The sequence below is a fragment of the Nicotiana tabacum genome, chromosome 24 (genome assembly GCF_000715075.1).
Source record: "Nicotiana tabacum cultivar K326 chromosome 24, ASM71507v2, whole genome shotgun sequence".
NCBI lineage: Eukaryota > Viridiplantae > Streptophyta > Magnoliopsida > Solanales > Solanaceae > Nicotiana > Nicotiana tabacum.
In genome coordinates, this window is record NC_134103.1 from 77,613,702 (window position 1) to 77,627,448 (window position 13,747).

Here is a 13,747-nt window from a genome sequence, read left to right on the forward strand (position 1 = left end):
CGGTTAGCAATGGTTGAATTGGCATGGTGGTAGCAACGATCAGTTCCTTCAGTGTGTTAAGTTATGCACGTGATTGTGGCGGTACGTGCGAGGCTTGACGGCCGTCGTAATTGATTTTATTTGGAGTCATTCGAGTATTATGGCATGTTATGTGTAGATGGATCCCGGAAGAGTTTTGGCAGTTTAGACCACTACTAGAGGATTGTAATTTCTGCGGTTATGTGAATTCGGTCGCGTATTGTTATGGTTCTCCTGAAATGAGTTAAGTGAAAGGTTCCTATATGATGAAGTGTGTATCCTAATAGTGGTTCAGGAGTTATGATGAAATTCTTATACTCTCAGTATTGGCATGTTATGTGCAGTGAGCGACATAGGAATTTGAAGTTGAGGATCAAGGTTGCATTTTGGTGTCGAAAAGAATGTCACGAGCTCGGATGAGCAGGAAAGAATTCAGATGTTTAGAGTAAGTTGGTACCGTTTTCAGTATCACCTGAGATTAGTATCATGTGTAAGAGGCTTTGTGTACTGATTTGTGGATCCTTGATTTGCTTTACGACATTAGTACGACCGGTGGTATGGATGTGCAGACTTGTTATCTGGTGCGGAAGGCCATCAGAGCGTATCCCACAGGAGGATTGTATAAGTGTGACATGTAGTCACTTGATTGATTAAATATTGGAACGAAGTATGGAGATTGTGGTACTATCGCTAATGTGGGAATTTTTGCCTCAAGGGCGCTCTGTTCAATTGGTTGTGAATTGTGGAAGTTTGTTCCGGATTTGACGGCTATTCTTGGGGGTTGATCCTTGAAAGGTTATTAGATCAGTGCAGTACGATCAGAATCGGCTTGAGGTCCGTGAATGGATCTAAATGTGAATGTAGGCTCTATATCAAGTCGGATGTGTTCATTTCAGTATAGCGTTGCTTACGGGGGAGGGGGGGTCTTTAGGCCTTGGATGTTATTTTTGTCGTCAGCCATCCCGTGCAATCTCCATTGTGCCATGTGGGTTGTGAGGCGGTTTGATTATTCGCACTCGTGTTGAGATCCCGTGTAATTTGTGGTGATGGCTCTCAAGACACATGTCATTTATTGCACCTTAGTTGTGCTTGAGTTTCGTAGCATATGGCATTATCCGTCTCCCCAGGATTTGTATTATGCACTTGGCGTGCTTATGGTTGATATTCGGGCATTTTGTAAGTATAAGCGTTACGGCTCGATATGTGTTTTCTTTAGATTATTATGTGTAGATCGGGTGGCACGCCGCCACGGGTATGTTGTTTGGATCGGGTGGCATGCCGCCACGAGTATCATGGTTGGATCGGTTTGCACGCCGCAACAGTATCATGTGTGGATCGGGTTGCACACCGCAACAACGTTATGTTGAGTACAGTTCCCCATATCTATTCTTGTGTGCTTTATTTCTCACTTTCTGAGGAAGGTTCATAACATCCTTTCGGTTGTTTAACTAGTTACATAGGTAGAGTAGCTCTCTCCAGAGTTCGTTTCCTTATGTATCACATTCGAGTTTGTAGTTTGTTGGCACATTGTGGCATCATATGAGACTTTTGGCAGTGTCTGAGGTGGCTTATTGCGTGAGCATCTTCTACTGGGGAAGACGAGATTATTGGACCTGGGATCAGTACGATCAGATTTATATGAAGCATATTAAAGAGCAAATATCGTTATTTGGTTCATAATGAGGTGATGGTTCTTGTCAAAAGGATAGACTCGATGATTTGTTGACTTGGCAGTTGGTTATGAATTTGTACACATCTCTTCTGTCGTGGCAACATCGCGGGAGTTGGAACAGAACTTATATGTGTTATGAGGTGCGTTGTGGGCATCAGATTCGTGGAATTTCGGCTATTGTTATCAGAGGACGTTATTATGGTCATGTGAAATATGAGGTGTATGGTGTGAATTCAGTAAAGGTATACAATCATGTTTGATACAGTGTGTAATGATTGATACGGTATTCGTATGCTAGAAACAGGCACGGTATGGAATTTCGGATGTTGGAATCTCACTCTAAGGCTTTTTGACTAAATAAACGGGGGAATCTTGAGACTAGCTCGAGCTAATGTGCTTAACTAGGTTGTGGTAGCATGGATAGGTGCTCAAGGGGTTAAAACAATGATTTCAGCAAACTCCGGAGCAGTTCTTAGCACGTTTGAGGACGAACGTATGTTTAAGTAGGAGAGAATGTAACGACCCGACCGGTCATTTTGAGATCTAACGCGTCATTCGGCGGTTTGAGGCCATGAGTAGCTTCATTTCGGGTATTATGACTTGTACGTGTGATCGGAATTGAAATTCGGGAAATTCGGAAAATTCAAAATTGATTTGGAGAGAATTCTAATTTCGGAAGCTTTAAGTTGGAAGAATTGATAAGGTTTAACTTTTGAGAGAATTCCAACAGGTACGTATGATGATTTTGGACTTGGGCGTATATCCGGATCGGATTGTGGATGACTCGGGAGCGTTTCGACACCTATTGTGAAAAGTTGGTATTTTGGAAGGATTTCATAAATTTGGATTGAAATGTATTTTAATGTTATTGATGTCCGTTTAGGATTTCGAGTCTGGGAATATCTCCGTATGGTGATTTTAGTATTGGGAGCGCGTCCGGATGTGGATTTGGAGGTCCTTAGGTCATTTCGGGGTCATTTAGCGAAAGTTAGAAATTTGAAGGGTTTTTGAGAAGTTTGAACGGGAGTAGACTTTTTGATATCAGGGTCGGATTCCGATTCCGGAAGTTGGAGTAGGTCTGTAATGTCAATTATGACTTGTGTGCAAAATTTGAGGTCAATCAAACGTGATTTGATAGGTTTCGACATCAATTGTAGAAGTTGGAAGTTTCAAAATTCATTAAGTTTGAATAGGAGGGATATTCGCATTTTAGCGTTGTTTGATGTGATTTAAAGGCTCAACTAAGTTAGTATGATGTTTTAGGACTTTTTGGTATGTTTGGTTGGGGTCCCGGGGGCCTCGGATGAGTTTCGAATGCTTAACGGATCGATTTTTGGACTAAGCAAAATGCTAAGGCAGCTGGTATCTGGTGTAACCACACCTGCGAAGTTTTGGCCGCAGGTGCGGATCCGTAGAAGCGGCCAAGAGGGTCACAAAAGAGGTTTTGGCCGGGGAAGGCAGGGACCGCAGATGTCGTCAAGTTCCGCAGAAGGGGGACCGCACCTGCGCATGAAGAGCCGCAGAAGGCTCAGAAGCGATGCCGGGCCGCAGATGCGGGAAATGTTGGGACGAGCTTGAACCGCACCTGCGATGGAATTTCCGCAGGTGCGGAGCCGCAGGAGCGGCTATTGCACCACAGAAATGGAAATCGTGGATATGCAGTGAGGTTTTTAATAAAAACGGGGTTTGGCCATTTTCATTTCATTTCCTCAATGAGAGCCGACCTTGGAGCGATTTTGGAGCACCATTTTTACTGTCAATAATTGAGATAAGTGATTTCTACCACTTGTGAATTAATACAAATTTAGGCTTGTAAATTCATGAAAATTTGTAGACATTTATGATTTTGAAGAAAAACCTAAAAATTTGTATTCTTGGATTTTGCTCCCGAATTTGGGTATGGAATTGGGGATAAATCACATATTTGAGTTCATGAGGTTATGGGTAACAATTTTCTTAAACAAATTCCGGAATCCAGGTACGTGGGACCGGGGGCGAATTTTAGGAATTCTTCAATTTGGATTGGAAAATCACTTTAATAGTTAGGAAATTAACTCTTAAACATGTATTGACTATTTTAAATATTATTTGACTAGTTTCGAGTCATTTAGCACCGAGTTGAGGGTTTAAAGTACAATTGTGGACCGAAAAGTAAGCATTGAGGCGAGGTAAGTCTCCTGCCTAACTCTGTGAGGGGGAAACTACCCCTAGGTGATATATTTAATATGTGAAACTTAGTGCGGGGACTACATACGCACGAGGTGACGAGCGATCGTACGTAGTTAGATCCATGTTATTGTCCGGGTAGACTTAGGTTCACCTCATGCTATACTTGCACTATAGAGATTATCTTTGCTCGTTTAATTCTTTTATTTCGCATTATGACTCGAAACTAGACATACGTAGAGTGATAGACTCGTTATTGTAGAGACTTCACGAGTTTCATGATTAGTCACGAAAAAACTAAACTCCTCTTATGAAATGGTGTCCGCGATATATATATGTACGTTTCATTGAAAGGTTTTTCGTTAAAGAAATTATAACTCACACGTTTATTCGTGAGTGGGGTAAATGACCTATTAAAGTTTCTTATTCTAATGGGATCGGGCCGTTCGCCTTGGCAGGATTTATGTATCACACTCTCATGGGAGCGGGCCGTTCGCCTCGGCTGTTTAGTAGATGCATCTATGGTTCGTGTCGTTCGACCCTCGGTAGTGCACAATTTAATATTTATGTTGGATCGGGTCGTACACCTCGGCATTTCTATTAAAATATCCTCATGGAATCGTGCGTAATATTTGGCAAGAAGCTAGAGTATCTAAATCTTTCCCTGATTTGGCTAGAAGCTAGTGTATCTGTGAGTTCTTCCTGATTTGAAGTATAACGACCCATTTTGGTGAGGTCCACTATATATTTATATATATGCTTCGGTTGAGGAGGAAATTTGCTAATTGAGAGCTTGAGCCTATTGTAAAGAGGAAAATTGTACCACGTATTTATACTTGTTTATTTTATTTATTTACTCTGCCTCATATTTGTTCACCTCTTTACTGTACCTGATATTATTGGACCACTAGTGAGTGTCGATGTCGACCCCTTGTCACTACTCCTCCGGGGTTAGGCTAGATACTTACTGGGTACACGTGAATTTACGTACTCATACTACACTTGTTGCACATTTTTGATTTCAGAATACTAAAATGAATAATCGAGTTAATCAACTACTGTTGGCTTGCTTGACAGCGGTGATAGGTGCCATTACGACCATTAATGAATTTTGGGTCATGACACTTGTCACCTCCATTGATCTGTTGGATTTCAATTGCTCCATATGGAGTAACATTTGTCACATTATAATGACATGTCCACCTTGATTTTAATTTTTTTGGGAAAAGCGTGAGTCGACTATTGTATAGAAACACTTGATCTCCGATTTTAAAAAAAAATTGTCGGATCAAATTGTCATGCCAGTTTTTTTTCTCTAAAAAGTTTTGTATTTTCATATGCTTCCAACCTCATTTCTTCCAACTCATTAACCTGAAAAAATTTATTTTTTCCAACAGAGGCTAATTCAAACTTTAATAGTTTTAGTGCCCAAAAAGCTTTGTGTTCTAATTCAACTGGCTAATGAAAAGCTTTCCCAAAGACTAATCTATATGGGGATGTTCCAATTAGCATTTTGAACGCCGTTCGGTACACCCATAATGCATCAACTAATTTTAAAGCCCAGTCTTTTCTTGAGATTCCAACCGTTTTTTCAAGAATTCTTTTTAACTCACGGTTGAAAACTTCAACTTGCCCTTGAGTTTGAGCATGATATGGCGTTCTTGTTTTATGAGTCACACCATATTTTGTCAGCAAAGCAGAAAATTATCTATTCATAAAATGAGACTGTTGGTCACTAATGATTACTCGTGTTGTGCCAAATCTGGTAAAAATATTTTTTTTGAGAAAATTGCAAAAAGTTCGAGCATCATTTTTCCTTGTGGGGATGGATTCAATCATCTTAACATATAATCCACAACCACAAGAATATATTCAAAAGAATGAGAAGAAGGAAAATGACTCATGAAATCTATTCCCCAAACATCAAATATTTCATATACATGTATTGATTGCAATGGTATCTCATCTCTCTTAGTGATAGTACCTGTTCTCTGACACATATGCTCGGGCATCTTTAAAGAGAGTGCCAGAAAAATCCAGCTTCTAAAAATTTAAAGGTTGTTCGATTTGCTGCATAATGACCTCAATTGCTCCATCATGACAGTGATATAAAATTTTGTTCATCTCTTCTTCAGTCACACATTTTCTAATTATATTATCTGCATAATTTTTAAACAAGTAAAGTTCATTCCACAAATAATACTTTGCATCAGATATAAGCTTTTTTCTTTACTGGTAAGAGAGCTCTCGGGGTATCCACTTTTCAACCAAGTAGTTTGCAATATCTGCAAACCAGGGTGGTTGAGTCACAATTGAGTTAACTGAGAAAATGTGTTCATCAGGAAATTCTTCCTTTATTTCGCTAAACTCAAGTGGGCGATTTTCTAATCTAGACAAATGGTCAACTACTTGATTCTATGTTCCTTTTTTATCCTGTATCTCAAGGTTAAATTCTTGTAGAAGTAAAATCCATCTTAACAATCTATGTCAAGCATCTTTCTTTGCTAAGAGGTATTTTAAAGCTGCATGATCAGTAAAAACAGTGACCTTGGTTCCTATCAAATAAGAGCAAAACTTATCAAAAGCAAACACTATTGCCAGTAACTCTTTTTCTGTTATGGCATAATTTAGTTGAGCTTTATTCACTGTTCTACTGGTATAGTAAATGGGACGAAAGATCTTATCCTTTCTCTGGACTAAAACAGCTCCAACTGCTGTATCACTAGCATCACACATGACCTCAAAAGATTGATTCCAGTCTGGGGACACAACTACAGGGGCGGTTGATAACTTTTCCTTAAGGGTCTCAAATGCTTTCAAACAATCACCTAAAAAATCAAACTTAATATCTTTCATCAAGAGGTTAGTCAACGATTTTGAAATTTTTGAAAAGTCTTTTATGAACTGTCTATAAAAACCTACATGACCTAGAAAGCTTCTAATGCCTTTAACAGTTGTGGGAGGGGGTAATCCTGCTATAAAATCAATTTTAGCCTTATCAACTTCTATTCCTTTAGCAGTGATTTTATGTCCTAAAACAATTCCCTCAGTAACCATAAAATAATATTTTTCTCAGTTAAGAATTAAGTTTGTCTCTTCACATATCTTAAGGACTAAGGTCAAGTGGTGAAGACAATCCTCAAATGTTTTGCCAAAGTGTGTAAAATCATTCATAAAAATTTCAAAACAAATTCAGTCATGTCAGAAAAATTTGCTGACATGCAACGCTAAAATGTAGTAGGGGTGTTGCATAGATCAAATGGCATTCTTCTATAGGTATATGTTCCATGAGGACATGTGAAAGTTGTTTTATCCTAATCTTCAGGTGCAATTGGTATTTGGTTATACCCTGAATAACCATCAAGAAAACAGTAAAAACCATATCCTGCAATTCTTTCTAACATTTGATCAATAAATGGTAAAGGAAAATGATCTTTTCTAGTGGCATCATTGAGACATCTGTAATCAATACAGACTCTCCATCTTGTGATAGTCCTTGTAGGTACGAGTTCATTACTTTTAATTTTTATAACTGTCATACCTCCTTTCTTTGGTACTACCTGAACAGGGCTTACCTATGGACTGTCTGAAATGGGATAAATAATACCTTCCGCCAAAAGCTTTACGATCTCCTTTTTGGCTACTTCTTACATTGCTGGATTCAATCTCCTTTGGGGCTAGACTATTGGTTTGTAGCTATCCTCCATGATAATTCTGTGCGTACAATCAACTAGATTAATCCCTTTGATATCTTCTATAGTCCACCCCAAGGCTCCTTTATATGCTTTCAACACTTCAATCAGTTTTTGTTCTTGTCTCGCAATAAGAGAAGATGAAATAATTACTGAAAATAATTCTTTCTCAAGATAAACATATTTTAAATGAGATAGGAGAACTTTGAGTTCAATTTTTGGTTGAAATTGTTCTGGTTGTATCTCGACATCTTCATAATCTTTTTCTAGTATTTCAGCTTCTCTTCTGATGATAGGATCATCGTCTTGTATGGTGCCAGATTTGGCCATACATCTTTGCATTGGTTCTGGAGTTAATTGATCATCTTTGAATTCATCTGTAAGATAATTAATCATGTCAATCGAAAAGCACGAAGATGATGTCTCATCTCCTAAAAATCCTAATATCTTTTGCATATAAAAAATGACTCTTTCTTCATCAACTCTCAAAATTAGTTGTCCTTAATGGACATCTATGATTGCTCTACCTGTGGCAAGAAATGGTCTACCTAAAATAATTGGTTCATCGTGACATTCCTTCATTTCAAATACTATAAAATATATAGGGAAAACAAACTTATCTACTCTTACTAGCACATTTTCAATTATTCCCTTAGGTTTCTTAGTACTTTGATCTGCAAACTGAAGAGAAACACCTATGTCTTTCATTTCACCAAGATTTAATTTTCTAAAGATAGAAAATGGCATCAAGTTAATTGAAGCTCCAGAATCACAAAGTGCTTTTTCAAAATATACTCCTCCCAAAGTGCATGGAATTGTAAAACTACCTGGATCGCCAAATTTTTGTGGTAGCTTATTTTGAAGTATAGCATTGCATTTTTCAGTAAGCATTACCACATAAACTTCTTCTAATTTTCTTTTATTTTACAAAATTTCTTTTAGAAATTTGGCACAAGAAAACATTTGTAACAAAGCATCAATAAAAGGAATATTGATGTGAATATGTTTTAATATCTCCAAAAACTTTGAAAATTGATTATCAAGCTTTTCTCTTTTCAGTTTTTGTGGAAAAGGAATTGTCACAGGGAAAGAAGTCGATTTTTCAATATTTTTTTCTTCTTTTTTCTTGACTTCTTTCCCTTCAGATGGTTCAAAGGGTATTTCAATATTCTTACCATTTCATCAAGCTCCTTACCTGACCGTAAGGTGATGGCCTTAAGTACTCCTTTAGATTCTTCTCTGTATTGCTTGGAAAGGGACCTTGAATTTTTTCTGACACAAGAGTTACCAGTTGGCGTAATTGAATTTCTAGATTTTTGAGGGTTGAACTCTGGCTTTCCATCTTTTCATCAGTGACCTTAATGTACTTATACAAAAGGTCATCAAGACTTGAATGTGTTCAGGAATGTCATGGTGTGGACATTTTTATAACATTGCTTTTAATCTTTTCCAAGCTTGATAAACTGACTCAGTGTCAGTCTGCAAAAAAATTAGATATTTCCTGTCTTAACTTTGTGGTTTTAGTAGGGGAAAAATATTTATTTAAAATTTTTTGAGTAATCTGGTCCCATGTAGTAATGGAACCTTGTGACAAACTTCGCAACCAAGTCTTGGCATCTCCTTTTAAAGAAAAAGGAAATAGCCTTAACTTGATAGCTTTAGGAGGTACTCCATTATACTTAGTTGTTTCAACAAGTTCCAGAAAGTCAATTAAATGACTATGTGAATCTTCACTTGCGTCTCCAGTGAAGATGCAAGACTGTTGAATCGTTTGAATCAGGCCAGTCCTGATTTCAAAGTTGTTGGTTGCCACTGGGGGTTTTCTGACACTAGATTCACAGTTGAAGCGGTCAGGTCTAGCATAATCCCTATGGTTTCTGTTTGCTGGTCTTGGTGCTACTTTATCAAACTGACCCTCTACAAATACCGATGATTGAATGTCTTCTACTTCCTGATTCTTCTTTTCTTTCACGAGCTATGCTTTGAGAAGATGATGTTTGTCCTTTCCTTCACAATCGAAGAGATTTTTAATTTCTGGATCGTAACTAACCAACTTTTTTGTAGAAGAGCGGGTCATAAACTACCTAAAATTTTAAAGAGAAGAAAAATAATAATAAATTAACACCAATTTAGCAGTACTAGTAGTTAATAAAATAACAAAAAGAAATTTCAAAGATAACAAAAATAGTTAGAAAAAACGGTACGATAATATATTAAGTATAAGTAAAGGTAGTACTAGTAAATAATAGTAATTAGAAATAAAGTTAGAATAGTATTATAGGTAAAAGTACTAGTAATCTTATATTTAATATACTACAGTAAAGGTAATGATAGAAGTATTAGGAAGAAATACTTTTAGTAGATAGTGAAAATATTAACAGCAATAAAAAAATAAAAAATTCTCAAATTAGTAACAAAATATTTAATCGAAAGTAGATGTATGCCAATCCCCGAAAACGGCGCCAAAAATTTGACGAGGCCAATGTGTATTGGAATTTCCTGCTCGTACTCTGTCAAATTCTAGTATAGTTTAAGATATCGTCCCACAGAGATTGGATAATCTATGCTACAGACTTGTAATATTTTAACTACTATTTGAGAGAATCAAATTGATGAAAAGCGAGTGATGTTTAAAACTTATTAATTACTTAAACAAAACAAATAACTTTTGAAAGATAATTTTAAAAAGAGTTGGGAATCATTGAATTCACTTGATAATATTACTATAATAAAATCTCAATTTTTACATTTATTTCTTTAAAGAATAATTTCTTATTTCTAATACAATTATATTTTGCTCACTAAGAAATAACCAATTAATAACACTCCGTGAGAATTATGTTAATTAATCAACTTAAGACTAGTGACGTTTCTGAAATATTTTTCTTGCTTGAATTGTGCTAAAAGAAAGTAAAAACTTCGTGAGAATATTTTTACTAAGGAATAATAATCTTGCCTACAATAATTCCTCTGTGAGAATTAAAACCGAGGCAAGCAAGATTACTGACTTAAAATAATAGTTTACTAAAAAATTACTTTCACTCTACTATTTTATTCATCAGTTATTATATATTAACTTTGCTCCGAGAGAATTACAAAATTAATATATGAATAACTTAGAGATAAAATATATAGACGTGATAATAGAGTAATTAAAAACCATCATTTCAGCACAGTATGAAATGTAAATAAAACGTTTCAAGCCAAGAATATATAAAAACTGAGATTGTATTATAAAATATATCAAGTTTCATCAACTATCCCAATGAAAAGAGATTACTCCATTATGGAGTAAGAAAAGTTAAAAAAAGATATTTAAAAGACTGGAAATATTTAAAAGACTAAGAAAATATTTTTACTACAAAGAAAAGAAGACCAAGACTAGTTCTTGTCTTACAAAGATTCGATATCCTTGTACAAAGAGAGTTTGCTATTTATAGGAAAATATGAGCAGCTTTTGTCATGTTCCACTTTTGCAACTATAACGCTTGTGCTTCTCTCTTGACTTCATGAGTTAGTCTTGCAAATGTAGGTTCCATGTATGCGAATGTGACCTTTGTGTACGTAGATTCCACACATGCATCTATGGATCTTTTGCTTCCATCTTTTTACTTCATGAGTTAGTCTTGCAAATCTACGTTCCATGTATGCGAATGTGACCTTTGCAAATATAGATTTCACACATGCATCTATGACTATTTTGCTTCCATTCTTGATTTCAAGGGTTAGACTTGGAAATGTATGTTTCATGTATGTGTCACGACCCGGAATTTCCACCTTCGGGGCCGTGATGGCGCCTAACATTTCACTTGCTAGGCAAGCCAACGTTAGAGGATCTTTAAGCCAATTCTCAATTCAATTCAATTAAGTAAGACCAATTAAGCCGAAAAGAAACTAAAACGGAACACAAATGACATAAAACGAATAATATCTAAGTGCAACCTGGATCTAGAGTCACAAGTTCACGAGCTTCTAGAATCTCTACAAAATAGGGTTTGAAATAAATACAACTGTCTCGAATGAAAAGAACAGTAAATAGGGGAAATGGAAGGGGACTTCAAGGTCTGCGGACAGCAGCAGATCTACCTCGAGTCTCCAAATGCCAATCCGAGTTGGTACGACTCACGGACAGCTAGGACCAATACCAAAATCTGCACAAGAAGTGCAGAGTATAGTATGAGTACAACCGACCCAATATACTTCGTAAGTGTCGAGCCTAACCTCTACAAGGTAGTGACGAGGCTATGACAGGACACCCACGTAAATAAACCTGCACAAACGGAAATATACGTACAAAATAACAACAAATAAAGAATTAACAAGTACTAGTGGGAGGGGACATGCGAAGGGGTACAAGATACGATAACTACAACAGAGAATGATAATAAGAAATAGTCAATAAACCTTCAATCAACAAAATGAACAAATATAATGAATAAAACTGCACGACATCACCCTTCGTGCTTTTACTCTCAGCCTCACTATGAAACAGTAATAACGACACGACATCACCCTTTGTGCTTTTACTCTTAATCTCACCATAAGATGATAAATACGACATGGCATCACCCTTCGTGCTTTTAATCTCAAATATAACACGACATCACCCTTCGTGCATTAACACTCAAATACGGCACGACATCACCCTTCGTGCATTAACACTCTCACTTATCATGTAATAATGAACATATAACAAGTGGGAGATAGAATAATCAAGATCAAATCTTATGTCAACAATGGTTCCACAACACCAATATCTTCTTCAGGAACAATATTCAATTATCCCAGATAGCCCATCAATGCGGAAAGAATGATCAATTTAGTAATTAACTAGTCTAAGCATGGATATCATGATAAAAGAAAGAAAGAAATGACAAGAAACAAGTCCCACCCGCATGCTTTAACCCAATAACAACGCACAAGTACTCATCACCTCACATATACGTTGTATCCAATATTCAAACTAGTAGCAAATAGGCAAACAAATCCTAATCCCTCGAGTCAAGATTAGCCACAACACTTACCTCGCTCCAAAAGTCGACTCAAAGCTCTACCGGAGCCTTTCCCCTAGAATCTGTCTCCAAACCACTCGTCTCTAAACACAATTGACTCTATAATGTCAAATATTGCTAAAGGAATCAATTACAATGCATAAATTTAGGATTTTCACACTTTTCCCCAAAGAGTCAAAAATCGACCCCGGACCCTCTTGGTCAAAACCTAAGGTTCGGACCAAAAATCCATTTTTCCATTCATCCCCGAGACCGATCATGTAATTAGTTTCAGAATCCAATCTCAATTTGAGGTCTAAATCCCAAATTTGCAAAAACCCTCAATTCTTCCTAAATCCCTAGTTTTTTATCATGGAAGAAAAAAGATTAGGGCTAGAAATTAATAGGTGATGTTAGAAATGGAAGAAAATAAGTTAAAGAGTACAAACCTATGAATTGGTATTGCGTTTTCCCTTAAAAATCGCCTCTAGGTCGAGCTCTAATGGAGAGTTTATGAAAAAAAATGCAAGAATCCCGTTTTTGGGTGTATTTTAAGGTCTGGGCGTCAGACCTTCGCATTTGTGAAGGGCCTGCCGCATTCACGAAGTGCAACAGCCTAAATGGCCTTTGCGTTTGCGAGTCCTCCCATGCGTTCGCGAAGGCTTCTCCCCCTCGGCCTTCGCGTTCGCGAGCCAATGCTCGCGTTCGCGTAGAAGAAACAACGATCCCCCTTTCCTAGGTCACAAGCCTACGCGTTTGCGGGAAGCTGGTCGCATTCACGAAGGGTAAGGCCCCCATTGCTTCGCGTTCGCGATGACGAAAATCCCACCCAGCCCAGTTCACTCTTCGCGTTCGCGGGAGTGCCTTCGCAAATGCGAAGAAGGGAACACTAGAAGCCAGCATAAGTGAAAAACCAACAAACTTTCTAAGTTCAAAAGGTCTGTAGGCTATCTGAAACTCACCCGAGCCCTCGGGGATCCAAACCAAATATGCACACAAGTCCAAAAACCTGATATGAACTCGCTCACGTGATCAAAACACCAAAATAACGCCTAGAACTACGAACCGGGCACCAAATCAAATAAAATTTTTAAGAAAACTTTAGAATTTCCATTTTAACAATCAGACGTTCGAATCATGTCAAATCACTTCCGTTTTGTACCAAATTTTGCAGACAAGTCATAAATATCGTAATGGACCTATACCAA

The 13,747-nt window shown here is 37.2% G+C and overlaps 1 non-coding gene across 1 annotated transcript; it reads left to right on the forward strand.

Moving 5' to 3' along the window:
• Nucleotides 1–8,953: 8,953 nt before the first annotated feature.
• Nucleotides 8,954–9,061, forward strand: LOC142178663 (small nucleolar RNA R71). The gene has a single exon (XR_012706931.1). It is a non-coding gene; the product is annotated as a small nucleolar RNA R71 (small nucleolar RNA).
• Nucleotides 9,062–13,747: the final 4,686 nt, after the last annotated feature.